Consider the following 27915-nt stretch of genomic DNA (forward strand, 5'->3'; position numbering starts at 1 on the left):
AAAATATTTTATATTTCTTTTCTCCTTTACTAAAAAAAACAAAACTAATGCTCACATTTAGAAAATTATGTAAATTTTTTAAGAGAATTGTGTTTGAGTTATAATTTATTAAATGAATCTTGATGGGGTGTTAACTTCTCAGAAAATTGTGCATAGTGAGGGAAACAAACACAATGAATTGAGGGTTAAGAGAAAACCCTCTAGGCTAAGGTAAATGTTAGAGACAATTTATAAGAAAGAGGAGGAGGAGGTAGACTAGTCGAGTCTCTGACCAAAGAGTGGTTGTATTGTTTTCACTCTTGAATTATAGGGATAGGGCTAGCCTCACCACCGTTTGCAGGACATGGAAGTTTTAGGCTCTCTGTCATGCCTCTGGACTTCACTTGACATTAGGGCGCATGATCTGGACTCTACAACTGTGTCTTCCTCATCTCATGGATGCGCGGCTTCAGGAACGACATGGCTTCACAAAATTAAATAGAGGGTTCCTCAGAGTTGAAAACCTTAGCCTCCCACCTCCCCCATGTAATTCTTATTCTAATTCTTATTTAAATTTTGGGAGGGGGATAAAGATGGGGTTTGGGTCTTTGGGAGTGAAGCTGAATAGGGAATTGATATATAACATGGACAAGTTAACTCGAGTTATGGCAGGTGTTGGATGGAATATTTTCAGCTGAAATCCATCGATGAGATGTACTACATTTATAGAAGGGTCGATTTCAAGATTCGACTTCAGTGGGATGGTTCAAACCCTACACCTACTCTTATGTTCAGAGCTTGAAATCTACGACTGCCACATTTTAATCTTACCAGTGCTCGAACTGAGATATTGGAATATGTTCTATTCATGATAGATTATATTTTTTATCTCAACCACAAAATCCCCTGTACTTCCTCCATAAGAAGACACAACTTTCACGCTTGTATAAAAAAGGTTGATTTATCAGTAGCACTACCGTTACAGGTCCATGGCTTCTTAAATAGATATAGATGTTGTATTCAATTTTCATCGATTGGGATGATTCATCCTTCTACAGGTGTGTTGTATATTTATCTTCAATACATCCAATGAAAATGATCCAAAAAATGATTTTCTTAATGGCATGCTTTTGTTCCACTTTGATTCTACATGGCTTCTTAAAAAGAGATAGATGTTGTATTCAATTTTCATCGATTGGTATGATTCGTCCTTGTATAGGTGCGTTATATATTTATCTTCAGTAATCCAAAGAAAACAATCCAAACAAGATTTTCTTAATAGCATGCTTTTGTTCCTCTCTGATTCTGCTATTTTATTGTAATTTCTCATGTTGAAGGGTGAATGCACTTGTAAATTTAACATAATTTCTTGTAGGCCATTTTTTTCTTCCAGTATGTTTATTCACATTGGGGTTTCTAATCCCTTAATATTTTTTTGAATTTCACCCTTGAATCCCTGAAGCATTAATATGGTTGTGAATTTAACAAAAGTTATCTCATGCTATTTGTTTTCTTCCAATATGTTTATTCAATTTAGGCTTTTAAATCTCTTAACATGGATTTGAATTTTACCCTTGAATCCCTGAATGATGAATTCCCTTGTGAATGTAACATCATTTATTGCATGGCAGTTATTTTCCTCCATATGTTTATTAATTTTGTTTGTCTTTTTAATCCTTTAATATGGATTTGAATTTCACCCTTTAATCCCCAAAGCATAAATGCGCTTGCGAATTTGACAAAATTTACTTCATGCCATTGGTTTTTTTCCAGTATGTTCATTTGGATCTTTTTAATCCTTCACAACGTTTACTCCATGACATTTGTTTTCTTATAATATGTTGATTTTGGGCTCTGTAATCCCTTAATATGGATTTGGATTCCCTCACATACCATGCTTTCAAAATATGGACCTCGATTAATCAGAAATTGTGGGCCAATTTTGAAACAATTCCTCTGCTCAATTTAAACCCTGGAAAACCAAGTTGGAGTTTTAAAAACTACACCTTTGTTTCTTTTGATCAGTTTAAGATCTATACTTCCATGCCTGTTTTAGGAGATCTTATTAAACTACAGATTCGGAACTCTTAAGCTACGGTAAGAAACCATGGGTTGTGTTTGAGCCCTGAGTTTAGTCAACTCAAAAAAAGAAAAGAGTGAGCTTTATGAAAGAGTTACCATTCCACTTCAAGAATTTGGACTATGAAGTAGGACATGAAACTAATATAGCCTAGACCCATCTAATCCTGGATCTAATATGCACATTATAGTTGCATACCTGAGTTATAGTATTTGATATATCGACGATTTGTTTGTATGAGCTCAATATCCATTGGTTTGTTCGAACTCAATATATGCAACATCAAGCTTCACAAGATGCTTATTGAATCCTAGTTTAGATGTGATCTGAAATGGGGCACTAAAGGCTTCTTGTCTGCTTACAAGGACCTCTCCCACTCCAAAGCTTAAACAATTTCCAAGATCTATCTTAGGTTGACAAATGCGGAATTAAGAACTTGAAATAGGTGTATGATTTTTGTTTGCCTTTAGCTGACCAAATGCCTTAAGTTCATTTGCTTTATTGATATTTACACACACATAACAGTAAATAATGCAGCGCATAAACAAACACATAAGACAATAAGTTTAATTAGGAGTTCACCCAAACCTCTTGGGCTACATCTTCGTGAGCTCTAGTCAACTCAACTAGGCTCTTTGGGATTATGGCTTAAATTCTTTTACAAGTTCCACACTCAACTCCATAGGTTTACAACTGAACCAATGGGCTTAGAATACCATTTTTATCCCTGGACATTTGGCTCTCTAGCTCTCGGCTTCGGCTCTAGCTCTTAGCTTTGGCTATGGCTCTGGATCTAGCTCTCGGCTCTGGCTCTGGCTCTTGGCTCTGGCTCTGGCTCTGGGTCTCGGCTCTAGCTCTGGCTCTAGCTCTAGCTCTGGCTCTGGTTCTGGCTCTTAGCTCTGGCTCTGGCTCTAGCTCTCGGCTCTGGCTCTGGCTCTGGCTCTGGCTCTGGCTCTGGCTCTGGCTCTGGCTCTAGCTCTTGGCTCTTGCTCTGGCTCTGGCTCTCGGGTCTGGCTCTGGCTCTGGCTCTGGCTCTTGGCTCTTGGCTCTTTGAGCTTCTGTGCTTTGCAACTTTGCTGTGCTCAGCTCTCTGGGAACTCACCCCTTTGCCATTGCCCCAATCTCTGGTGGCTTCTCAGCTTTCATGAGATTTTGGTTTCGCTTGACCTCCAAGCGACTCCAAAACTTCCTCTTTCAATTGTGCTCTCTGGCTTTTGTGAGGCATCCCTCTGGCTTTGCGGCTTCCTGTCCGTTTCTCTGTGTGTAATCATTCTTCTGTCTCTTCGACTGGCCCTCTAGCTCTGTGGCTCTCTGATCCGGATTTAAACAGGAACGCAACAAATTACAGAGATAACCATATACACAAAGATGCAGCAGAAATAATACTTCATTTCATTAATGTAAAATACTGAAATATGCTTACAAATAGTAATAGAAATAAACCAGCTAGGGCGATGCTAGCTTATCTCTGAGAAGAGATGTGGTGGCTACATGCCTTTGAACTGTGTTACAATGAGGCTCGAAGGCCTATTTATTGTTGAGAAACAATGGAAAACCCTTAACATTCCAAAACCTAACCCTAGAAGATGAAACGCTAAATTGTGGGCCCCGTTTGGGTAAATTGGTACACCAACTTCCCAGGGTCGTAACTTTGGCATACGATCTCCGTTTGACGCGCACAATAGCTCGTTAGAAAGATCTATCCGAGCACTGCCACTTTGGGAGAGAACATGGGTCCAGACCCATGTTGCCCCAGATTTCCCAAAAAACGTCGTTTAGGGCCTCAAAACGGCTCCGGAAGTTCAGGACCCGAAAAACTGCTAAAAATAGTAAGTTGTGCTACAATTAAGGAGATTGAAAATGCTGAGAGAAACAATGGTGGGGGTCCAGGTGGACTTGGCAGGTGGCCACCAATATCCACCTGGATCATTCCTCCCCCCTTAGGAAGCAATGGTCCCCATTGCATTCAGTTCCTCCATGAGATGAGGAAACTTTTGTTGAACTTGTTCCCTGGTGAGCCACTTGCCCTGCTGAAGGAGTTGGCCTGCTTTGACAACTCGATACAGTTGGATATTCTATTGGCAGGTGTTCTTGATCTGTGTGTCCATGATCTGATCAGTTGCAGCTTGTTCCATGCAATCTGGATTTAATTCTGTGGGTGTGAGTTGTTCTGCAATGTCGGATGTGTCTAGCAATGGTGGAAAGTATGGCCGAAGGCAGTCCACATTGAACACTGGGTGCAGGCCAAGGAATGGGGGAATGCTGAGCTCAAATGCATTGTCTCCCATAGCCTTAGTAATGGTGTAAGGACCATATCGGAGTGGTCTCAGTTTCCGATAGGCTCCAGTAAGGCGTTCCTTTTGCAAATGCAACCAGACTTTGTCGCCCACCTGAAACTTGTGTGGCACCCGATGTTGATCATGTCGCTGCTTATACTTGGCATTTGATTTCTCCAGAATGTCATGGACCTATTGGCGAATATGTTGGATGCGCTCAATGAAGCTGGTGGCCTTATCTGTTTCAGACTGGACATGAGCTGAATTTATGTGAGTAGCTGCAAGTGGCATGGCCACATCAATGGGGCATAGTGGCTGGAATCCCAAACCCACCTGAAAAGGGCGAGCTGTGAAGAGCTCGGTTGTAGTTGTGCTGAACATAGGGGAGGCTCTCATCCCATGTGCGTGGATGCTTTGAGTTATACATGCGCAGAATGTGCACAATCATCCTATTGACAACCTTTGTCTGGCCATCAGTTTGAGGATGGAAGGCTGTGGACTTCATGAGTTTGGTGTCCAGCATTGACCAGAGACTGGACCAAAATGTGCTGAGAAACCGACTGTCCCGATCTGAGATGATAGACTGTGGGATCCCAAAGTGCACCCACACTCATTCAAAGAAGAGTTTAGCAGTGGCTTCTGCTATGATATTCTTCTTGCAGGCCACCATAATGGCCATCTTCGAGAACCTGTCAACGACCACCAAAACACAGTCATTTCCATGCTTAGTGGAAGGAAGGCCTCACATGTAATCCATGGAGATGGATTCCCAAGGTCGACTAGGGGTAGGCAACGAGGTATAGAGGCCGTGCTTCTTGATGGTCGGTTTGGCAATGGCACAGGCAGTACATGATCTGATGTACTTCCCAACATCCTGTCGAAGATTCGGCCAATAGAAATAATTTTGCAGTATTGCCACTATTTTCTCGACCCCGAAATGCCCAGCAGCCCGACTGTAGTGTGCTTCCCAAATCATCTTGGCATGCTCGCTTGAAGGAACACAAAGGTGACCTAGGTGGCATAACAGGGCATCCTGGAGGTCAAAATCTGGAACATGCCGACCCTCCAAGAGTGTCTGGTATGTGTGGCCGAATTCTGGGTCGCTTTTGTAGAGAAGTGGCCACTCAGAAGTCTCGTGGCCACAAGAGTTGAGCATGGTGGTTAACGCCATGATCGGTGGTCGACTGAGGCAATCTGCAACATTATTGGTGCTGCCCTTCTTATACTTGATATTCAAGTGGAACTGTTGCAGGTATGTATACCACTTCTGATGGCGATCATTCTGCAATTTCCCTTGGGTTTGTATGAACTACAGGGGTCGGTGGTCTGTGTGGATGACCGTTTCCTTCCCCAAAATGTAATGCTTCCATTGTCGGCAAGCCTGTACAATGGAATACATCTCTTTATCATAAGTGGGGTACTTTCGGACTGTGTCTGAAAGTGTTTCACTGTGATATGCCACTGGATGTCCATGTTGAGTAAGGACTGCCCCAATAGCATAGTCAGAGGCATCTGTCTCGACCTCAAATGGTTGTTGTAAATCTGGTAACGTGAGCACTGGTGCCATGCACAGGCGATCCTTCAACTCCATGAATGCCTTCTGTTGAGATTCAAACCAAAAGAATTTGGCTTTCGCCCCTCCCTTGGTGACTTGACTCGAGGGCCAAGTAATATGAGAAAACCCCAACACGAACCTGCGGTAGAAGTTGGCAAGATCTAGAAAGCTGCGGAGCTCTGTTAGAGTGGTTGGAGATGGCCAATCCCGAATGACTTGGATCTTGGCTAGATCGACATGCACCCCCTGTTCATCAATGATGTATCCCAGATACTGAACCTGGGTCATGCCAAAAGTGCATTTCTCCAAATTGGCACATAGCTTGTGTTGCCGCAGTGTTTGGAGAACCTGTCGGATGTGGTGGAGGTGCTCTTCCCAACTCTAGCTGAAGATCAGAATGTCATCCAAGTATACTACTACAAAGGAGTTGGTGAATGGCCGCAAGATGTCATCCATTAGCCTCATGAAGGTTGCAGGAGCATTCGTCAATCCGAAAGGCATAACCAACCATTCAAAAAGGCCCTCCTTGGATTTGAAGGCAGTCTTCCACACATCAGAGGGTTCGATTGGTACCTGGTGATATCCTGACTTCAGATCGATCTTGCTGAAATATTTCGCCCCCTTTAGTTGGTCCAGGAGGTCATCAATCCGCGGGATCGGCTACCTATTACGGACAACGATCTTGTTCAGTGCCCGATAGTCAATACAGAGTCTCCACGTCCCATCCTTCTTCTGTACCAACACGATCGGGCTCCCACAAGGCGATGAACTCGGACGAATGTGACCTTTCTGCAGGAGCTCCTGAATTTGCCTCTTGATTTCATTGTTCTCCAGAACGGAGCACCGATAAATTGGTCCATTGGGTAGTGGCGCACCTGGGGTTAGATCGATGGAGTGCTTGACCTGATAGTGCAGAGGAACCCCTGCAGGGGAGGTGAAGATGTCCTCGTATTCCTCCACAACCTTGTCCATCTGTAGTTGTCGTGCAGAGGGACCCTGTCTGGAGGTCGCGGCCACCGTCTTCTTCTTTCCTTGAGGGCGTATCATCAGGAAAACAAATTTCCTGGTTTTGGAAATGATCTTACTGCATTGTTTTGCAGTAATCAAAGAGATGGCGGTAGGTGGTGCTACCTCTGGTATCCTATACAACTTATTTCCCAATGTAATAATAACAGCACGGGGCCTTGATTCATACACAGCATGTCGCTTCCACAAGTATGGTTGTCCTAATAATACATCACAAACTTCAAGGGGAGCAATGTCACACAATACCTCATCCGTGAAGGTCTTGATGTTGTATGGAAGGCGACACTGTTGGCTCACGCGAAGATCTCGTCCTTGGTGAAGCCACCCGATGGTGTATGGTTGTGGATGTGCTGTGGTCGGTAAGCCCAACCGCTTCACGACCTCTGCCGAAATGAGGTTCTTTTGACTCCCGCTATCAACAATGAACTGTATTGGGGAGCCCTTTACCCACATTTGGGAGTGGAAGAGATGCTCCTCCTCCTCTGGATCTTTGGGTTCATTTTTCTGGATCTTGGTGGTAGCAACAGTGGCGTTGGGATCCGCATCAATGATCTGCTTCCCTTTGTCGTTCCCCTTATCATGTTCTGACTCAAAGTCGGAACATGCATCTGATTCTGAAACCTTTAGCTCAGCCACCAGTGACTGCTTGGCCTGACACTCACTTGTGTTGTGGGTGGAGCTCTTATGGAACTCACACCATTTTCCCGTGTCCTTTTTCGGCTTCGCGACACTGTTCTTTGCTTGCAGCTTCGGCGGGTTGTCTTGGGCTGTCCCGCCTTGGCTTTGTCCTTTGTTCTGTAGTTTAGGGGCACCTTTCCCCTGCTTTGGATTCGCAGATCAAAAGTCTCGCTTCTTTTGTTTAAACTTCTCCTCGACCTTGACGGCATATCGGTATGCTGCGCCGAGCGAGGAGATGTTCAGGAATTGTATTTCTTCCTGGATGTACTTGTGCAGGCAGCCACGGTATTTGAGTAACAAATGTTGCTCCGTATCCTTGATACCCAACTTTGTGCGAAGGGTATGGAAAAGATTGGTGAACTCCGGCACGTCTTGGTCCCTTCCCTGCCGCAGCGTGGTCCACTTTATGTATTCATCCTCATAGCTTCCGACAGGGTAGTACTGCTCCTTGATGGCATCCCGGAATGAATTCCAGGTGGGCACGACTGAAAATAGTGAGCCAGTACTTTCATCCTTCTGCTCGCAGTAGGTTTCCCACCAGTCCTTGACGTGGGGGGCTGCTTTGAGAAGAGCGAAAACAATCTTTTCCTGACTCGAAAATTCATGAACAGAAAAATAACCCTCTAGCAGATTTAACCATTTATCTACGGCATTTGCATCTATCTGACCCTCAAATGTGGGGATTTCAAAATTAACTTGTACCTTAAAGGGCGTGGCGTTTCCAAAGTAGTTGCTGGAAGCCGATGCGTCGCTTCTGGGTAGCCGCTGAAGGATCTGGGCAAAGTTGTCCATATCGCGTTCCGTTGTCGCTCGAGGGCTTCTTCGAGCAAGATTTTGATGGGATCTCCTGCCCCCTCGTCTTTCTTCTCATCCGCCATGGGAGGCCGTCGGGATTTGTGAGGCTGGTCTTGCAAAGGTTCGACCAGTTCAGGCCCTAACTCCTTATATCCCGACCTTGTTGGGACATGCAAAGAAAAACAGAGAAAAAGCAGACCGCTCTGATACCACAGATCCGGATTTAAACAGGAACACAACAAATTACAGAGATAACCATATACACAAAGATGCAGCAGAAATAATACTTCATTTCATTAATGTAAAATACTGAAATATGCTTACAAACAGTAATAGAAATAAACCAGCTAGGGCAATGGTAGCTTATCTCTGAGAAGAGATGTGGTGGCTACATGCCTCTGAACTGTGTTACAATGAGGCTCGAAGGCCTATTTATTGTTGAGAAACAATGGAAAACCCTTAACATTCCAAAACCTAACCCTAGAAGATGAAACGCCAAACTGTGGGCCCCGTTTGGGTAAATTGGTACACCAACTTCCCAGGGTCGTAACTTTGTCATACGATCTCTGTTTGATGCGCACAATAGCTCGTTAGAAAGATCTATCCGAGCACTGCCATTTCCCAAAAAACGTCGTTTAGGGCCTCAAAACGGCTCCGAAAGTTCAGGACCCGAAAAACTGCTAAAAATAGTAAGTTGTGCTACAATTAAGGAGACTGAAAATGCTGAGAGAAACAATGGTGGGGGTCCAGGTGGACTTGGCAGGTGGCCACCAATATCCACCTGGATCACTCTCTGCATTTTCCATAACACATTCTTGTTCCATGACGCCCCTTGATAACGTGGCACAAAACACTTTAAGAATAGGAGTAGTTTTCAATTGAAAAGGAACCGACGGCTTTTCTTCTGCCTTAATCCCGAAAATAGCAATATAATGGAAAATACAGGCAAACCCGCGAAAACACATTACGAGCCTTTAAGCTGGAACTCAAATTATATGAAATCGTGTTTATAATCCCATTGGGTTCGCCTTTGGTCGCAATATCGCAATCGCACAGGTGGGAGGTCAAAACCTCAATACACAGGAAACACACAGAAATTCGCATAACCCTGATTTCAAATTATATGCAGTCGCATCTATAATCCCATCAGGTCCACACTTTACCGCAAGTCGCAATCGCGCAGTGTAAGGGCCAAAGGTCTACCTCCCATGCCTTTTTCCCTGATGCGATCAATATCACTGATTTCTTTATCAGCTTATCATGAGTCGCTTTATCGGCATATCGACCCCATCGCATGTGATCCGATCTCCGATCGCTCCGATTGGCGCTATCGGAGTATCGCAATATCGCTTATCGGCGTTTCGGCATATCAGCGGTCAGCATATCGCTGGTTCCATGGCCCGCAGTCTTGCCTCTCTAATTTGCGATCACCAATCGCATCTTAACCGTTGATTCCCTTTTGATCTGACAGCTGACAACGCTCATCGCAATCGGCCCATCACAAGTCTTCATGCCTTTGGTTAAGTCTTCCCTTTGGCTTTTTGTGATGCGATATAATATTGCCCGATTTCCTTTTCGACCAATCAAAAAAGGCCACATGGCGCAATCCCAGCCTGCCATGTGTCAGCTATGGATTGGCCCATGAGCCTATACCAAAAGTCAACATTTTCAATATAGTTTGAAGATTAATGAAATTGTCACCTTTTCTAAGGACATTGGACAATTTTCATTTTACAATAACTCCTTCATCCGGAGCCCGTTTTGGTCCATTCAAATTGCAATAGATTCATATTGAAAATATATACACAATGAGACTATTGCCAAGAGAATCCTTTGACTTTCATGTTTCCTCTGTGATGAGAATTCATAGACTTAGAAGTCTATTTTAGATCCATTTTGGATCACGCCTTCCCACTAAAAATCTTTGGACTCAAAAAGACTGCTATACTGATCTGAACAGTAAATGAGAGTACCTCACCCTCTTCTTTCAACCTCCATACACTTGCCTTGCATAGTGCCTCTGAACCCAAGCCTTTGAACACTTCCTTCCTGGATGTGCTTGTCCTCCTGGGAAGAATTGTTTTCCTCCTTGACTTAATGCAGAACTCCTGCTGAGAAGGTTACAGAAGGTAGTTTGAACTTCTCTTCCTGGATCATTGATCCAAGGTGGCTCAAACAAATGTGAAGTTATATCTTCTTCACAAAAAATTTCATTTGTACCTATTTGACATACTGTCAACAACAACTGTTAACAACAACAGGATTACAGACAAAAACTGGATGGCCTAAACTCTTGCTTCATCAAAAGACACATATTTCACATCTTGTGAATTACCTCCATGTCTTACATCTGCATACAAATGATTGACTAAATAACAAGCCAATAAAACATGCCTTTAAAACAATTGACCTTTCAAGTCAAGCATGTAGAAAAAGAACTTTAGGATTCCTTTTCAAAGATGAAACACTTCACCATTATCTCCATCTTGGAGACCAAATCAACTTTTTCCAAGTCAATCATTAACATTACATGCATGTTTAAAAACAAAGTAATCAACCCTTTAAGTTAATCACACATACATGTTCAAATACAAGGAAATCATCAACATCCCTGTGTTCATGCACATCATGCTTATGCATGCATTTCATCCTTCAAATTTCGCTTAAGTACACTGTACTTTCGAAGCTGAAATGAATATAAAGTTGCAGCAATAAAGTGAGTCTCCTACTCAATTTTTCCATTCACCTTCTTGGTAGAATCCTGCAACTTGCATCGTATTAACAAAGAAATGCAAATAGATGTGATACCTTTATGTTTGCATCAAAAGATATGCAACTTTAATTGGATAAGAACACTAACCATTTCTTACCAATCCATTTCAAAGGTCCTTCCTTTGTCTGCACATCAACAGCAACATGTGAATCATCTTGAAACACATCATTTATGGAAACTTCCTTTCCATTCTTGCCATTTTTTCTTTCCACCTTCTTCAAGTTTCGTGGAAGCATTGTTGGATTCAAAGTCCAGCACCTTTCAGCAATATGTCCTTGCTTATGGTAGTAAATGCAACACATGTGCATCTCCTCAACAACATGATTTGCCTTATCCAAGGGACCTTTGGCTTCTTTCTTCCTTTCCTTCCAAAGTTTCCTGCATGTTTCCAAGGGACCTTTGGCTTCTTTCTTCTTTTCCTTCCAAAGTTTCCTGCATGTGGCCATCCTCTTCCAACAACTAGAAACATTATGGTTATCCCAACCACAAAAGGAACATGCAATTCTTTTCCAATGCTTATATGGAAATTTACCATGCTTTACATAATCAAAAGGAATATGATTAGAACCAGATTTATACCTTTATTTTTCACCTTTATTACCTTCATGAGTAGGTGAATCAAATGAAGAAGTAGCTCCCTTTGGAACACCATCAACCTCTTCAATGGTTTCAGAGTTTTCACAACTCTCTGGTTCAAGTGTATGCTTATGAACATCTTCTTCCTGAAAATGATGTTTCAAGCTATTGCATTCCCCATGAATACAATCTTTACACTCTTGAGGTAGAAGACCTGAAATGAAATTCCTTCTAGGAACTGTTTCAATTGTCTTCATGGCAGCTTTGGAAATTTCTCCATAATATTTTCCATAGCCAAGACCCAAATACTTAGGCCTTTCCTCAAATATTATTGGATCAACAATACCCTATGCATGTTTTCCCAAGCCTTTTCCTTCATAGCCCATCTTAGACATTAACTTGGAACCTTTGCCTCTGGTATGTTTTTCAAAAGAACCAACATAAATATTCTTAGAGGAATTTGAAGACAAACTGGAATTATTTACCTCTTCTTCAAGTTGATACTTGACTAAGGCTTCTTCGGTAACAAAGAGTTGTGTCTCCAACTCATGCACCCTTTTCAGGTTCATATTTGCAATATGAAGTTGCCTCTCCATTTCCTGCAATTTGTCAGAAAGCAACTACTTCTCTTCCTTCATGGAATTCAACTGCTCTCTAAGTATGTTGCTCTTCCTTCATCCTCATACATTTCTCTCACCATATCCATCATGGTGTACAAGTCTTGCTTCATCTCTTCATCAAAGAATCTTGTGAAGAAAGAAGAATTTGAGGACTCACTTGTAGAAGTTATCATTATCAAAATGAACAAAAGAACTTCAAACAAGATTAACAAAGAGCTTATTCAAGCAACCTTTTGCAACAAACCTCTTGTGCTTCAAGTATTTCTTTGAGGTCCTTTGGGATAAGAAGAATGCCTTCATCCCTTCTTCCTTCTTGTCCTCTCCTAGACTTAGCTATCAATAGCTTTCCTTGAACCTTTGAAAACTCAAACAACAATCAGTTTACAAACAATCAAACAGCAAAATCCTTGCTACTGTTTGAACACCTTTCAAGTCAAACAAGCATATAGATTGCTCTGTCAATCAAGCATTCTGATCTGATACCACTTGCATCATGATACAACCTGGTCTGGTATAACTAAACTCCGATATCACCTTCTTTGATGGTGGGGTTAATCAACTTGATGCTCTGATACCACCTGATCTGAAATGGGGCACTAAAGGCTTCTTGTTTGCTTACAAGGACCTCTCCCACTCCAAAGCTTACACAATTTCCAAGATCTATCTTAGGTTGACAAATGCAGAATTAAGAACTTGAAATATGTGTATGCTTTTTGTTTTCCTTTAGCTGACCAAATGCCTTAAGTTCATTTGCTTTATTGATATTTACACACACATAACAGTAAATAATGCAGCGCATAAACAAACACATAAGACAACAAGTTTAATTAGGAGTTCACCCAAACCTTTGGGTTTCGTCTCTGTGAGCTCTAGTCAACTCAACTAGGCTCTTTGGGATTATGGCTTAAATTATTTTACAAGTTCCACACTCAACTTCGTAGGTTTACAATTGAACCAATGGGCTTAGAATACCATTTTTATCCCTGGCCATTTGGCTCTCGGCTCTTGGATCTGGCTCTCGACTTTGGCTCTGGCTCTAGCTCTGGCTCTCGGCTCTGGCTCTGGCTCTGGCTCTAGGCTCTGGCTCTGGCTCTGGCTCTAGATCTTGGCTCTGGCTTTGGCTTTGGCTCTGGCACTGGCTCTGGCACTGGCTCTCGGCTCTAGCTCTGGCTTTGGCTCTGGCTCTCGACTCTGGCTCTGGCTCTGGCTCTGGCTATTGGCTCTCGGCTCTTTGAGCTTCTGTGCTCTGCAACTTTGCTGTGCTCAGCTCTCTGGGAACTCACCCCTTTTCCATCACCCCAATCTCTGGTGGCTTCTCAGCTTTCACGAGCTTCTAGTTTCGCTCGAACTCCAAGCGACTCCAAAACTTCCTTTTTCAATTGTGCTCTCTGGATTTTGTGAGGCATCCCTCTGGCTCTGCAACTTCCTGTCCGTTTCTCTATGTGTAATCATTCCTCTGTCTCTTCGATTGGCCCTCTAGCTCTCTGGCTCTGTGGTTCTACGACTGGCCATCTGGCTATGTGGCTCTATGGCTCTTTGCGTTTTCCATAATGCATTCTTGTTCCATGATGCCCCTTGATAGTGTGACACAAAACACTTTAAGAATAGGAGAAGTTTTCAATTGAAAAGGAACTGGCGGCCTTTCTTCTGACTTAATCCTGGAAATAGCAATATAACGGAAAACATAGGCAAACCCGTGAAAACACATTACGAGCCTTTAAGCCAGAACTCAAATTATATGAAATCACGCTTATAATCCCATCGGGTCTACCTTTGGTCACAATCGAAATCGTATAGGTGGGAGGTCAAAACCTCAATATGCAGGAAACACACAGAAATTCGCATAACCCAGATTTCAAATTATATGTAGTCGCATTTATAATCCCATCAGGTTCGCGCTTTATTGCAAGTCGCAATTGCGATGTGTAAGGGCCAAAGGTCTACCTCCCATGCCTTTTTCCCTGATTCGATCAATATCGCTGATCACTTTATCAGCATATCGCAAGTTGCTTTATCGGCATATTGGCCCCATCGCATGTGATCCGATCTCTGATCGCTCCGATCGGCGCTATCGAAGTATCGCAATATCACTTATCGACGTTTCGGCATATCAGTGATCGGCATATCACTGGTTCCATGGCTGGAGTCTTGCCTCTCTGATTTGAAATCACCAATTGCATCTCGACTGTTGATTCCCTTTTGATCTGACAGCTGACAACGCTCATCGCAATCGACCCATCACAAATCTTCATGCCTTTGGTTAATTCTTCCCTTTGGCTTTTTGCGATGCGATATAATATTGCCCGATTTCCTTTTCAACCAATCAAACAAGGCCACGTGGCCCAATCCCGGCTTGCCATGTGTTAGCTGTGGATTGGCCTGTGAGCCTATACCAAAAGTCAACATTTTCAATATAGTTTGAAGATTAATGAAATTGTCTCCTTTTCTAAGGACATTGGACAATTTTCATTTTACAATAATTCCTTCATCCGGAGTCTGTTTTGGTCCATTCAAATTGTAGTAGATTCAGATTGAAAAGACCTATGCAATGAGACTATTCCCAAGAGAATCCTTTGACTTTCATTTTTCCTCTATGAGGAGAATTCATAGACTCAGAAGTCTATGTTAGATCCATTTTGGATCAAGATGTGTTTGGGTTTGTGGGCATATTCAATGTTTCCTAGTGTACCATAAAAATTCAATAAACCATTTAAAAAGTACACAAAGAGTTTATTTATCACCACACTCACTCAGGTTGTAGAATGCACCTTGCTTTTCTCTATGCAAATAGGCTCCTCTACAATAAGACCGATATATTGTATAACATTATATTAATGTTGTGAGTTAGGAGTAAGTTCAAGTAAAGAAAAATTTGGAAATTTTCAACACTCTTAAAGTTTCTCCTAAGTCCACTCTAAGAAACTTGCTTTTCCCTTATTTTATTTAATTTTATACAGTGCTCTGACATATCAACCTATGTGAAATTGAGTTGAGACAATAGAGATCTCATAGCTTATTGTATTGTTCATTCCAAATGTAGTGATAATTGTTTTAGATTCTAAGGAAAACAAGTGTTTATAAGCTCGCCTTAAATAATAATCCTTATTTTTTCAGTGGATTAGGCTTCGATCATGTGCTTGGTTATGTGCGATGTTTCCATCATCAAAAATCTAGTTAGTAGCATTTCTCCTAAGGGTTGCAGAACTAGGGTTCATAGATCAACTTGTATTCTATGGTTTCAATTCTTCTTGTCTCCTTCAAGGGGGTTTCTTGAGGTCTTAAGAAAAAATTCCTTTTGCTAACTAGATGGATTGTTTCTTTCACACACATATGGAAACAAAATTTCCTAGGTTATTTAATTGATTTGTCAGACTATTAAATGGTAGCATTTCTCCTAAGGGCTACAGAACTAGGGTTCATAAATCAACTTGTATTCTATGGTTTCAAACCCTTCTTATCTCCTTCAAGGGGGTTTCTTGAGGTCTTCAAAAAGACTTCCTTTTTCTAACCAGATGGATTGTTTCTTTCACACACGTATGGAAACGTACTTTGCAAATCATATTGTAATAGATTCAGAAGATGATATTATTGGTATTGATTACACCTTATTTGGAGACATCATTTGTATTGTAGGGGTTGGTACCTTTATATTGGATGTGGTTGGTGATGTGAAGACTACTCAACTTCTAGTAAAGATTCATACTAACTCTAACAAGCCTATGGATTCTTGTTTACAAAGGGAGACCCCTCTCGGCTCCTTTAATGAAATTTCTACTCACAAGTCTGAAAAATCTATTGGATGACTATATGGATGATTCTCAAATTATTTCAATATATTAGCTTGATTGTGTGGATCTTTTTCTTCCACACTACACTATTTTTCTTTACTAGACATATTAATTATATGCAAGATGGATCTTTTATTTCCCCATGGTATCTTGGTTTCTCTTGGATGTACTTTCAATGGAAGTTTTGGTGCCATTGACAAAAAGTGTGGTCCTTGGTGCTCCTCCAATTGACCAACGTACTTCACTAGTTCCTTCTTTCAGACTTCAGCCAAAAGACTTAATTACTAGGTTCTAGTTCCTTCTTTCAAAGTTCAACCAAAAGACCCAATTACCAGGTTCTAGTTCCTTCTTTCAAACTTCAGTCAAAAGACCCAATTATCAAGTTGTGGAATGATGTTGGTATTGATACTATATTGGTCACTAAAATAACCTTTATTGGCACTATATTGTTCCAATTTTTTTAGTCTTGGCTAATCATATTTCTTTATTTCCTCTTGCCCTAAGTTAGATACATAGGAATTCCCTTAGCAGAAATGACATCTAGATGAGAAGCAGTTCTAAGGTAGAGTGGTAAAGGCTTCTTCTCAAATGGGACAATTACATTTCAATTTTTTTTATGGATCAAGTGCATACAATTCCCTTAACAAGAATGAGCCTTTTCCATCTATTGGGTTGTCATATGAATCCATGTGAAGCAAGATGGAATCAAATTTCATTGAAAAACTAATGTTATGAACATAATTGGGTGTTTCGAACATGAAGAAATCCTTGTCTGGTCCTTGTCATCCTTTTACAGACACCTCTCTTGGAATCTAGTGAAATTTGCATGAAAAAGATGAAAAAGAGTGATGTCAAATTTCACTTTCAATAATGGTGAGGTCAATAAATGAGTACATTTCTAGAATACTAGGTGAAGAGGTCCAAGGATCAATAAGTGATAATACTGACATCGATAATTTGTAGAGAATACTAGTCAAATATGGTATCACTAAAGTTTGGAACTTCTACAATGCTAATGAGTCCAACTAGCTTGGGAAAAATGACTTCTACAAAGTAGAAGATTGTTCCATTTCCCTGGCCACATTCCAATGAAAAACTCTATACTTATAAGGATGCAAGACATCATAGCCTTCCTAAGAGAATGATAAACAATCTACATTTTATGGGTGTCAAAACGACATCTTGAAACATTGAATAGGATGTTGCATGCACATCTATAGCATGTAAAACATGCATAAATTTATTCTCTCTCCTAATGTGAGATAAATAAGTGTCCAACAAGTACCAAGTCATCCCTCCAAAATCTATTTACAATGAACTCGATCAAAGTCTTGACTTATATTTTTACTAGGGCTAAATTTAGGCCTTCTTTACTGTCCCAAAACTCTTGGTCTTCACCACATAATAGACTTTTATTTCATCTCTGAATGGGCTCGAATATTATCATAGACAAAGATTGAACTTCACCCTCAGAATGGGCTCAGACTTCATCATAGAACATGCTTGGATTTTATCCTAGATAAGCTCGAACTTCACAAATTCCATAGAGATGGTGTTCCATTGAAGCTTTTTTAAGTCTTGACCTAGTCACCATAGGGTTTCAAGGAATGCTAGTCACCATAGGGTTTCAAGGAATGCTAACACTATTACACAATAGGGTGTTTTAAGAAATTAATTTGAGACCAAAAAAACACTCTGGTAAACTTTTTACTTATTTATTTTAATTAATATTTATTTATAAATTTTTGTACCTAGTTTTGGGCAGAATGATAAATATTTATTGTTCATTTGGCCACATAGATGTTTTTTTTGGGTGGAATGATAAAGGATTTTTTTTAGCCGAAATGATAAAGTATTGTTTTTTGGGCGTAAAGGATTTTTTTGGAGCTCAATGATGGTGCCCTATCAATGAGTTCACATTTTTTTTCTTCGAACTCTCAACATCATTCACGGGGAAGCTCGGTATATTTGGATTATCGAGGGCCGTAATAAACTAGACCGTGCTGGAGAATCTTTCGATCGTGTTTTCTTTTGGGGAGCTTCGTATTCACCAAAATATCTTTCTTGGATTCTGACGGTCCATGTACAAGGTTCTTACCTTTTGAATTTCATAGAAAAATCTGCTAGTTCCTAGGAAAACCAACACTCGACGACACGACGGTGGTTTTCTTCCCTTGCCGCTGACAACTTTTATTTTAGAATATTAAAATTTGTCATATATTGAATGAATTGAGAAGAATGGTGTAGGGATCATAAGATTGATATTTCTGTGTTTCTCTGTAAATTTCCAATCCTGGAGATTGTGGAATATTTATTTATTTATTCAAGGTTTGTGTTTTTCGTGCAATAATTTTAATGTGAGCTCTCAAATGACACTTGGGACTTATGATCCATGCTTATATCTTCTACTATTGATAAATTTACACTATGTAGTGCCTCAATCGAGTTAAATTCCATTACACACACTGGTCTCATTGTATTTGTAAGAAAATCCCTTTGTTATGAAGGATTTTCCATTTGTTTTAACTAGTTTTGAAAAATCCAAGGGAATCAGTCTGCGCTTGTGCTTCAAATGAGTTACATGTCATTACATAGGCTATATTTTATGTATTTTGAGAATAATCCCTTTGTTTCAAAGAGTTTTCCATTGCTTAGACCAATACCATAGCTCATGTCCTGAGGACAATACCTTTCTTCGTTAGGCTCCAAGCCCATAACCATTCTGGTGTGTGCTCAGTATCCCTGAACCGTCCAATGCTAGCTTTCACTGACATAATCTTCCAGTTTATGAATGAAACAGGGTATGTATTGAGCAGGTACACCTCTATTGTCTGGTTGGTAACTTGGAATGGGTGTAGGAAGGAGCAATGGGAAGGGGTAAACCTCACGCTAGGGGCTACATTTCCTTGCCTCCCTCGCTTGCTAGGCCTAGTTTCTTGGGGTGTTGAAGGTGACCCAAGTATGTGATAGGCTGTTTCCAAAGCTCCCAGGGTCACATTGTGTTGTTTCAAATAGTTTTCCATTGCTTGGTTGTTTCCAAAGAGCATTGAATTCCTTGTCAATCCAAATAAAGTTGGAGACTCCCCTAAGGAGATAACTACTTTTCCAAGAAATGCATTTGGTTTGGACAAAACCTTGATTGGTGACTATTTAGGGGAGATAGATGATTTTTCTCTAAGGGTGATGCATGCATATGTTGAATCCTTTAATTTTGAAGGGATGGAATTCAGTGAGGCAATAAGTTCCTTCTTACAAGGCTTTACAATACCTGGAGAAGCATAAAAATTTGTTTGCATCACAAAAAAATTTGCAGAGTGCTATTGTAAGTGCAACCCAAAGGTTTTCACTAGCGCAGACATAGTTTATGTGATTGCATACTCTATGATTATGTTCAACACTGATGCACATAATCCAATGATGAAGAATAAAGTATGCCTTTTTCATCTTTGCAATTCGTTGGCAGTCTCATGGATCATCATATTTGAAATTATTTTGGGATCATACTTTGTCCAACTACCTGTTTCCTAACTTGCAGTGTTACTACAGATGTCAAAGGCATATTTCATAGGGAATAATGAAGGTATAGATGATGGAAAAGATTTACCAAATGGCTATATGGGATCCTTGTATGATCATATTGTGAAAAATGAAATCAAGATGAAGATGATAATTTGATGCCACAAAATAAACTTCCCATAAATGCAAACAAAATCTTAGATCTAGATAGTATACTAAATATTGTAATTTGTAAAAGGAGGGAAGAAAAAGCTCTGGAAACGAGTGATGATCTTATTCATCACATGCAAGAGTAGTTTAAGGAAAAATCTTGCAAGTTTGAGTAAGTGAATTTAACAATGTCATGATGCAATGATCTATTGTAGATTGAGTCTTCTGAATAAAATGTAACAAAACTCTTGTTGTGGGAGCTGTAGGTCTGTGTATTATGCTGCTACAGATGTGGTAATCTTAAGATTCATGGTGGAGGTTTGCTGGTTTCCAATGCTAGCAACATTCAATGTTCCTCTTGACCAAAGTGACGATGAGGTGGTTATCTACTAGTGCCTTGAAGGTTTCCATAATGCAATTCATGTTACCTCTATCATGTGTATGCAAGCACAACGAGATGTTTTTGTGACTTCTTTGGCAAAGTTCACATATCGACACTCTATTGTTGACATCAAGAAAAAAAATATTGATACAATCAAGGTTAGTAGCACTCCTCTACTTGTATCTCCTCATCTTTGGAAATGGTGACTTTTATTTTAGAAAGGAGTTTGGAATGGAGAGAAAGGGTTGAATTTGATCTTCAGGTGTTTAGGGAAATTCATCCATGACATGGAAAAAAATATTTGAGGCTCATGCATTCATGCAAAGTAGTAAACTTATAAAATTATTTCAATGTAGATGAGATCAAATGAAGCATACAAATCTTCATTTAATTTTCTGAAAAACATTGTATTCAATTGTCTCTATCAATGTTGTAGTTAGTCTATCGGAGAGGGAAGAGAGGTTCCCACTATTTGGATTTTTGTTGAGATTTTGGAAGAAATGCACAAAAAGAAAGAAATGGTAGCCTTTGTTGCCACTGTGCAAACATCAATGGATTTGAAAACCAATGATTTAACCAACAAAAACTGTGGTAACTATAATAAACAATAAGAACCTGGAAGTATGGTAAATGAACTTTAGTCTTCAACACTCCAAGGCCCTCTCAATCTATTTTTTGCATTGGTAATATCTTTGAATCTTCCAAGAAACACTCACAGGTAGAGTCAGAGAGATTGTTGCAATTGAGGTTTGAACTGTTGAGGCAGCTTCATCTCGAGTCTTTGAAAAGGTAAGGCTGATTCCATGTAAGATAAGAGTGAGTGAGGTAATGTGAGAAGTGGATCTAAACATAAATTGTAGGCAACATGAAGGGGAAATTTGTTAGCTCTGTGAGAGTGAATGTGGAACAAGAAGTGGAATGAGAGAACTGAGCATTAGAGTAGGGTTCTTAGTGTTTATGGATTTACCAACTATGTCCCACATGGCCCTTATTTTTATTTTAGTTTGCTTTTTGAATCACCATAAGCCAACACAGTGTGAGGCAACCCTGAATTTTTTAGGGACTTGAGGACTGTCCCTTAAATGTTCCTGATTTATGGACCAAAATGGTTTGGGTGTGGGCTAAACGTTCTTGAGTTCCTAGTGACCTCCTCGAGTAAATTAGAACATTTCTGAAGTGTCCCAAGGTTCTCTAAAATGCGAGATTGGAAGGTACATCCATTTTTAAGGCGGTGATGTGTCCCAGAGGAACATAGGCCTTTTCTTTTTTATTATTTTTTTGAGTTTCGTTTTCTTATCTATCCTGTTGGAAGGTTTATGTGTTAACAAACTCAACTGACTTAGACTGAGCTCACTGCTGACCCTTAAGCCAACTAGAGTTGGTATTGTTATAGTCAGCCAAGTACACTACCTGAGTTGTGTATCATTGGAAGCATTTTGAAAGATTGCAATGTGGATTAGGAGTTGTCCTGAGTTTTGAATTATTTACCCAACATATTTGATTAAGTGCTAAATTCATATATGCATCACTAACAATAAAGTGAGAGGCATGTGAGTATAGAAGCTTCTAAAATTGTCAGACAATTGTTTTGCAAAAAGAGTTCATCATGATTTTTTACCATGGCTTATCTGTAGTTGAATTACAATTGTAGCAAAAGTGAAGTTTTATAGGGAATTTCCCCTGCTGATTTGCTTCTTGATTCTTGTTGGAGTTATTTTGATTTATGTGTAGTTTGATAATGCTTAACTGGAACAAATTCAGGAAGCATTTTTTTGCACTTGTTATGCTTGCAATTTTATTGTTAAGGTGGTTTGATTTGTTTTAGTTGTTATCTAAACTTTGCATGTTGTGTTTATCTCACATGTTGAGTATGTTAAATTTTATGTAATATTGTATGATTAGTTGTTAGGTTAATCTGGTTAGCTTAGGTGAATACTAAATTCAAGTTCTTTCTTATCTACTCTTGAGAAAACATCTTTATTGCTCGCAATTTTGGTTATTATAAGGGTCTACAAATGTTAATGTTGTATTGAAGTTGTTCCAATTGGCATTATAATCAAGATTGTAATGACTTTCCATTTTCATTAGTGACTGGCTTAGAGAGACAGTTACAACTATATCACTTGAAGTCATGTAGATGTGTGTAAAATGGTTGGTATGTTTATAAATTTCCTGTTAAAATCAAGAGAAGCCTTCAAAGGTCTTATTTTAGGCACTCATTTTTATCTTTATTTTTTATTTTCTAGCCTTCCCATAGTGATAGTCCATCTAGTTTGTTGGCTACTTCCAGTCTGCTACAATGGAAAGGAAGGAAGATAGTGAAACACATCTCTATATAGCTTCATAGCATTCATTCCATCCTTGATCCTCCCTCTCTGACAACATCTATGAGTGGCTTGCTTCTGGCTCAGGCTTGAGAGAAGTGGGGAAGTATAGATCAACTTTGAATGAATATCTATTAAGAGCTTAGCATGCTACTTTGATTAGAGCCTCTCTGGAATGATTATTCCTCACTTTCCATGTTATGTATGTTATGAGGTTCTGGTTGATAATGTCAGCTTCAACTTTGAAGTTTGGCTGCCACAAAATTGTACAAAGGTGAATGATCTGGGAGATGTTATTTAAGGTACAATGATTGTTCTTAGTATATTCTTCTTTATTGAAATTCTATAGGGATAGAAGTAGATGTTCTTATTGCATCTCCACATCATGTCTATTAAATGGAATGAATTTATCTTAATATCTAAGACAATTAAATCCATACAGAACTTACCCTGGAAATATGAAGTTCTTGACTAAGTAGTGGTAGATATATTTTTATGGTATCACATATTGGCAATCATGAAATACTGCATCTTGTTAGAGTTCATTCCAAGACAAATGGGATATATGATATGTTGGCATTATGTGATACTGTAAGTTTGTAACTTGTATATTCTTTGAAAAATCCCACAATTTCATTAATCATGGTCTTATAACTATTTATAGGATATGATTTTACTTCTATTCTAGGACTTCTTTCATGTTATAAAATCATTGCATTTAAAAATAAAAATAAAAATGTCTGTTAACTAACTAAAATCAATTTGGAGAGCTAAAATTTCAATGCCCTTTCATATGTGCACTTGCTTGTACATTTTTATTTGTTTTCCTGTGTGGCATCTAAGATCACCATAGAGGTTGAGAACATTTCATGCCAACTAAATCTTTGGTTAAGAGATGCCAAGTCCACATTTTCCATGCTCATTTTGCAGCATTGAACTATTCACATCCTATTCATTCTACTTACTAGTATATGTACTTCCTGTCATGCAGATGAAAATTATGTTAAGAAGAAACAACCTAGAACAAACACTCATATATTCAAGAAATATAGCCTTATATGAAAATCCTGATGGTTAAAGAGAGGATGATATTTATTAGGCTGTCAGTGAAATTCATAGTTTGTAAGAGGCTCAATGCATAGAACTTTTGTTTTTGAGCATTTGAATTGTGATGTACAATAACTGATATCTTCAATAACATGTACTAAGGATTTCCTTCATGTTTTACTCTGCTACAGAGGTTATTTGAGCTTGACTTTGCTACCTTCTTTTGATCTCTTCCTTTGATTTGTTGGAGATTATGGTGTTGTGGAGAGGTTGTCTATTTTGAGTCACAGTAATGACAACTCAAGTGTCGTTATTGAAGGGATTTCATTAGATAATTCTAGAAGATCTTTTTTGTTAAGGTTCCCTGGTGGAAAGCACTCATATTTTTGGTAATCAGAGCAATCTAAGTTGATTGGAGATGAGTTTCTCTCAAAGGTAAACTACTAACTATAGTATGAGAATATAATTAAACATTATTAGTAATTGAAATAAACTATCATGTAGGTAATTGAAATATGTTTAGAGTGTGATACAGATGATTTCAATGATATGTGGGTATTTGTTATAGCATGTTTTTGTTGGTCCTTAGGTCTTAGCACTTGCTCAATTATTTATGAATTTGTATTTGTATTCTAAATACTTTCAAATATATATATATATATATATATATATATATATATATATATATATATATATATATATATATATAGATATATATATATATATATATATATATATATATGTATGTATGTATTCCCCTCTTTCCTGATTTTTTGGGGGTCATGTTTCTAGCACGTTCTTGTTTCGGATGTATGCATTTTTGTTTCACTATACCATGAAACTTAGACAACAACACTTGTCCCAAAGTAAACTAGTGTTGTGCCTAACTCCATCGGCCATCAATTCTCTGCTCACATCTAATGGTAAGGATTTTCTGCTCCCAGGTATGGACATACTATCATTCTCATGCTATGAGGAAGGAGAGTTAACTACTAAGCAAACAAGGTAAAAATGTGTAACACTACCTCTTCATGAGAAGGTGTTCTCCACTAAGCCTAGTCTCTCCCTCAACATCTCAATCTTCCCCTTTGATAGGGGCTTAGTCAAAATGTGTACAACTTGAAAATTCAAGGGAACATACTCAAGAACCACTCTCCCTTCTTGAACTTATCTTCCAGGAAATGGTACCAAATGTCGATATGCTCAGAGTGATCATGAAGTACTGGATTTGTAGAGAGTTGAGAAACTTTTATTTTCATAATACTTAAAATCATGTTCTCCAACACATGAATTCCATCGTTGCTTGCTTCCAACTGATCTATGATATCATACTTGGGACCCCAAGTTGAAACAAAACCTTGAATTGCTCTTCCTATCACTAGCATCACCTTTCTATTTTTAATCCACAAAGCTATGTAGCATCAATTTTCCATCCTCAACAAACCTTAACCGATAATAAAATCTGCCCTTCAAATAGTGAAGCAAATTCTTTGCAGTAGTTGAGTGAATTTGCCTTGAATTGGCTCAATGCATTTATTACAAAACAAAACACAAATACGAGGCTGGTTATTCACCAAATACTGGAGGTAACCCCTCTTTCTGATAATCTTCAAGCAATGAATCTGGCACTGTATTTCTATCTACTCTTGTTAGCCACATGCTTCATCTTCTACAACCACATGGGTTCAATCATTATTTCCAGTCATTCCCTTTCAGATCTTGTGGTTTTTCATGAGGAGGATGACTCACTTGAAAAGAAGTTTTTGGAGCTCCAACTTGCTCTTGTGTTTTGTGCAATGTGTGGGTGTGCCATGCATGCTCTATGTTTGCATTGGAACTTTGTTGATCTGAATCTGATTTCCCTCAAATCTGTGGAGAAGCATTTGGAACAACAATAGTCTCTCCCTCCTAAACCTTCCCAAGATGCCCCTAAGACTTGGAGGACTGAGCCTTCTCATAAAATTTCATGTTTTGACTCACTATTGTCTTGTCGTTCTAACAAAATGTAGTTGTTATAAACTGTGAAGGACTCACTATAGCCAACAATTCTTTTACAATGAGGCAATGCTTCGAGAAAGGTAATGCTTCATAATGCAGGTGATTGGTTCTCTTGTGCTAAAGCTAGAAAAGTATTTCCTAGGAAAATATTGCTAAAAATAGCTTTAGAGAAGAAATTGATCTACCCTCCCATAGAGGTTAAAGAAATGTCAAATTTATGGCATTGTAGGCAAATTTCAGGGGTAATATCTCTCAGTCGAGTGGCTAGGGGTTGTTACAAACATCTAGTGATGCACCCTAGGTGATAGTGTTAAAACCTAACCCTAATATCCTAGGTGAGTGCACCCTCATGCATGGATAATGCTTCTAGAAATATTGTGCTCAACTGGAGAAGACTAGGTCATTGCATGCATGCATTGAGCCTTTGAACTGAAGACAAACTAATGCATGACCTTCTTGGGACTTGTGCCCTGCAACATGCACTTTTTTCATAGATAATTGGACCTTCTCTAAATCTAAAACATGAAATTAACTAATGATGGTGCATGCATGCACGCTTCCACCCCCTGCAAACTTATCTACATAACAAAAACCCTCCTTCCGAAGAAAACTATTGCTATGGCAAGCTTCATTTGTTATCAATGCTACAAAAAATTTTCAAGGCATGGATCTGCTATTACAGGTGCGCTATGAGGAAGGAGAATAAACTACTGAGAAAACAAAGTAAAAATATAACACCTAGGATTTGAGATTCTAATAGTAACTGGCCCAGTTTTTTCTTACCATCAACTTGGGACTAACAGGAATTTAACTCACTACAGGAAACCAGAAATTTGAAATTTTGGACAATTTTAGTTATTGATTACATGCCTATTTCCACATCTTATCAAGTTTTGATTGTCAATTCTGCAACTATTTGCTTGATACCTTTTTATCATTTCCCACTTTACTATAAAGTGGTTCTTTACAAAGAAAGTTTCAAGTAAGTATTACTTCAAGAATTTCAAAGCTTCAGTTACCTTATGAATTCCTTAAGTTTCGTTGTTGTATATTATTTTCCATTGTCTTGATTTTTATTTGGATACAAGCCTTAATTTCAAGTGCTATTATGGTCCACAAAAGACAATATTTTTCCTTATTATGGTTTATAGGAACTTAACTATACCTACTATTTAAAATGGGTCCATGAGATGTGCTCATACCCTCCACTTTATTATATTTGCATCAAAACATTTATTGAAGCTTATGTAACTTTATTGGCCAGTCGGAGCTAGCTGCTTGTCTCATTGAATATGCTCATAAGTCAAAAGAAAAAATAAAAAAGAAAATTATGAATGCCCAAGGCATTATGTGCCTTGTTTCTTCCCATCACGCGCTTCATGTGGTTGAACCTTCTGATCTATTGTGAAGGTACTGATTTTGCTGGTTGGTTGAACCCTTAATAATAATAATATTTGCCATTTAAAATTTTGTTAATTTAGGGATACTGACATTTTTATGGATATGTGTCTGCTTTACTATGTTCTTATTCTATCATATTTTGAATACTATGAGATGTGTATCCACTTTTTCATCTTTTCTTGACTGTGGTGGTTCTTAGAACACTGGTAAGAACTAGGAACACACTTTTGTGTGTTAAGGAGAAAGAATTAGAAAATGGATATTTCTATGATCTAGTATTTCTTGTGTTCAAATGGGTAGCCAAGTAATAGTGAGGCATCTCTATGTATCAGATACTTCAAAGGTCCTGAACTTCTTCTTGACCTTCAAGATTATGATTATTTTTTGGATATGTGGAGCCTTGGTTGTAGGTTGTTGGAATGGTAAACAACAAAACATTGTTGAGAGAAAACATTAATTATTCATACATATGCTTTGCATGAGTAACTTGCCCTATTTTAAGTTTTATATATGGTTTTTCTTATGAATTTTTACTACTTTATTTATTGTTGCAGATATTTCGGAAGGAGCCATTTTTTTATCGGCGCGATAAACATGATCAATTAGTTAAGATAGCAAGGTGAGCCTTATATACCAAATAAATGTGTGTATCTTTTGAAGGGATTTCATTCTCCTTCTTTCATTAATATTACATGTTCTCCAGACATGCTATGGAGAATCATAGGGATAATTTCTAGGTCAATAATGTGAATTGCATAGATCTTTCTTTTAAGTGTCCATTGGTATGATTCCCTGGCTTTAAGTTAATCCTTATTTACTTTTATATCATGCAATGCTTTTGACATTAGTTTGGTGCAAAATTAATTACCAGAAAGAGATATTGCAGTAGGTAGCAATTGAAATTGATTTCTTGATATGATCAAAAGTCGTAGATTGTATATTTGTTACACT

The 27915-nt window shown here is 38.9% G+C and overlaps 1 pseudogene; it reads left to right on the top strand.

Annotated features, from left to right (window-relative positions):
* The first annotated feature begins 343 nt into the window (after window positions 1–343).
* Window positions 344–27587, top strand: LOC149233161 (uncharacterized; annotated as a pseudogene).
* The last annotated feature ends 328 nt before the right edge of the window (window positions 27588–27915 follow it).

Source organism: Pinus tabuliformis, chromosome J (genome assembly GCF_031772625.1).
Source record: "Pinus tabuliformis cultivar Carrire ecotype Pingquan chromosome J, CPIR1, whole genome shotgun sequence".
NCBI lineage: Eukaryota > Viridiplantae > Streptophyta > Pinopsida > Pinales > Pinaceae > Pinus > Pinus tabuliformis.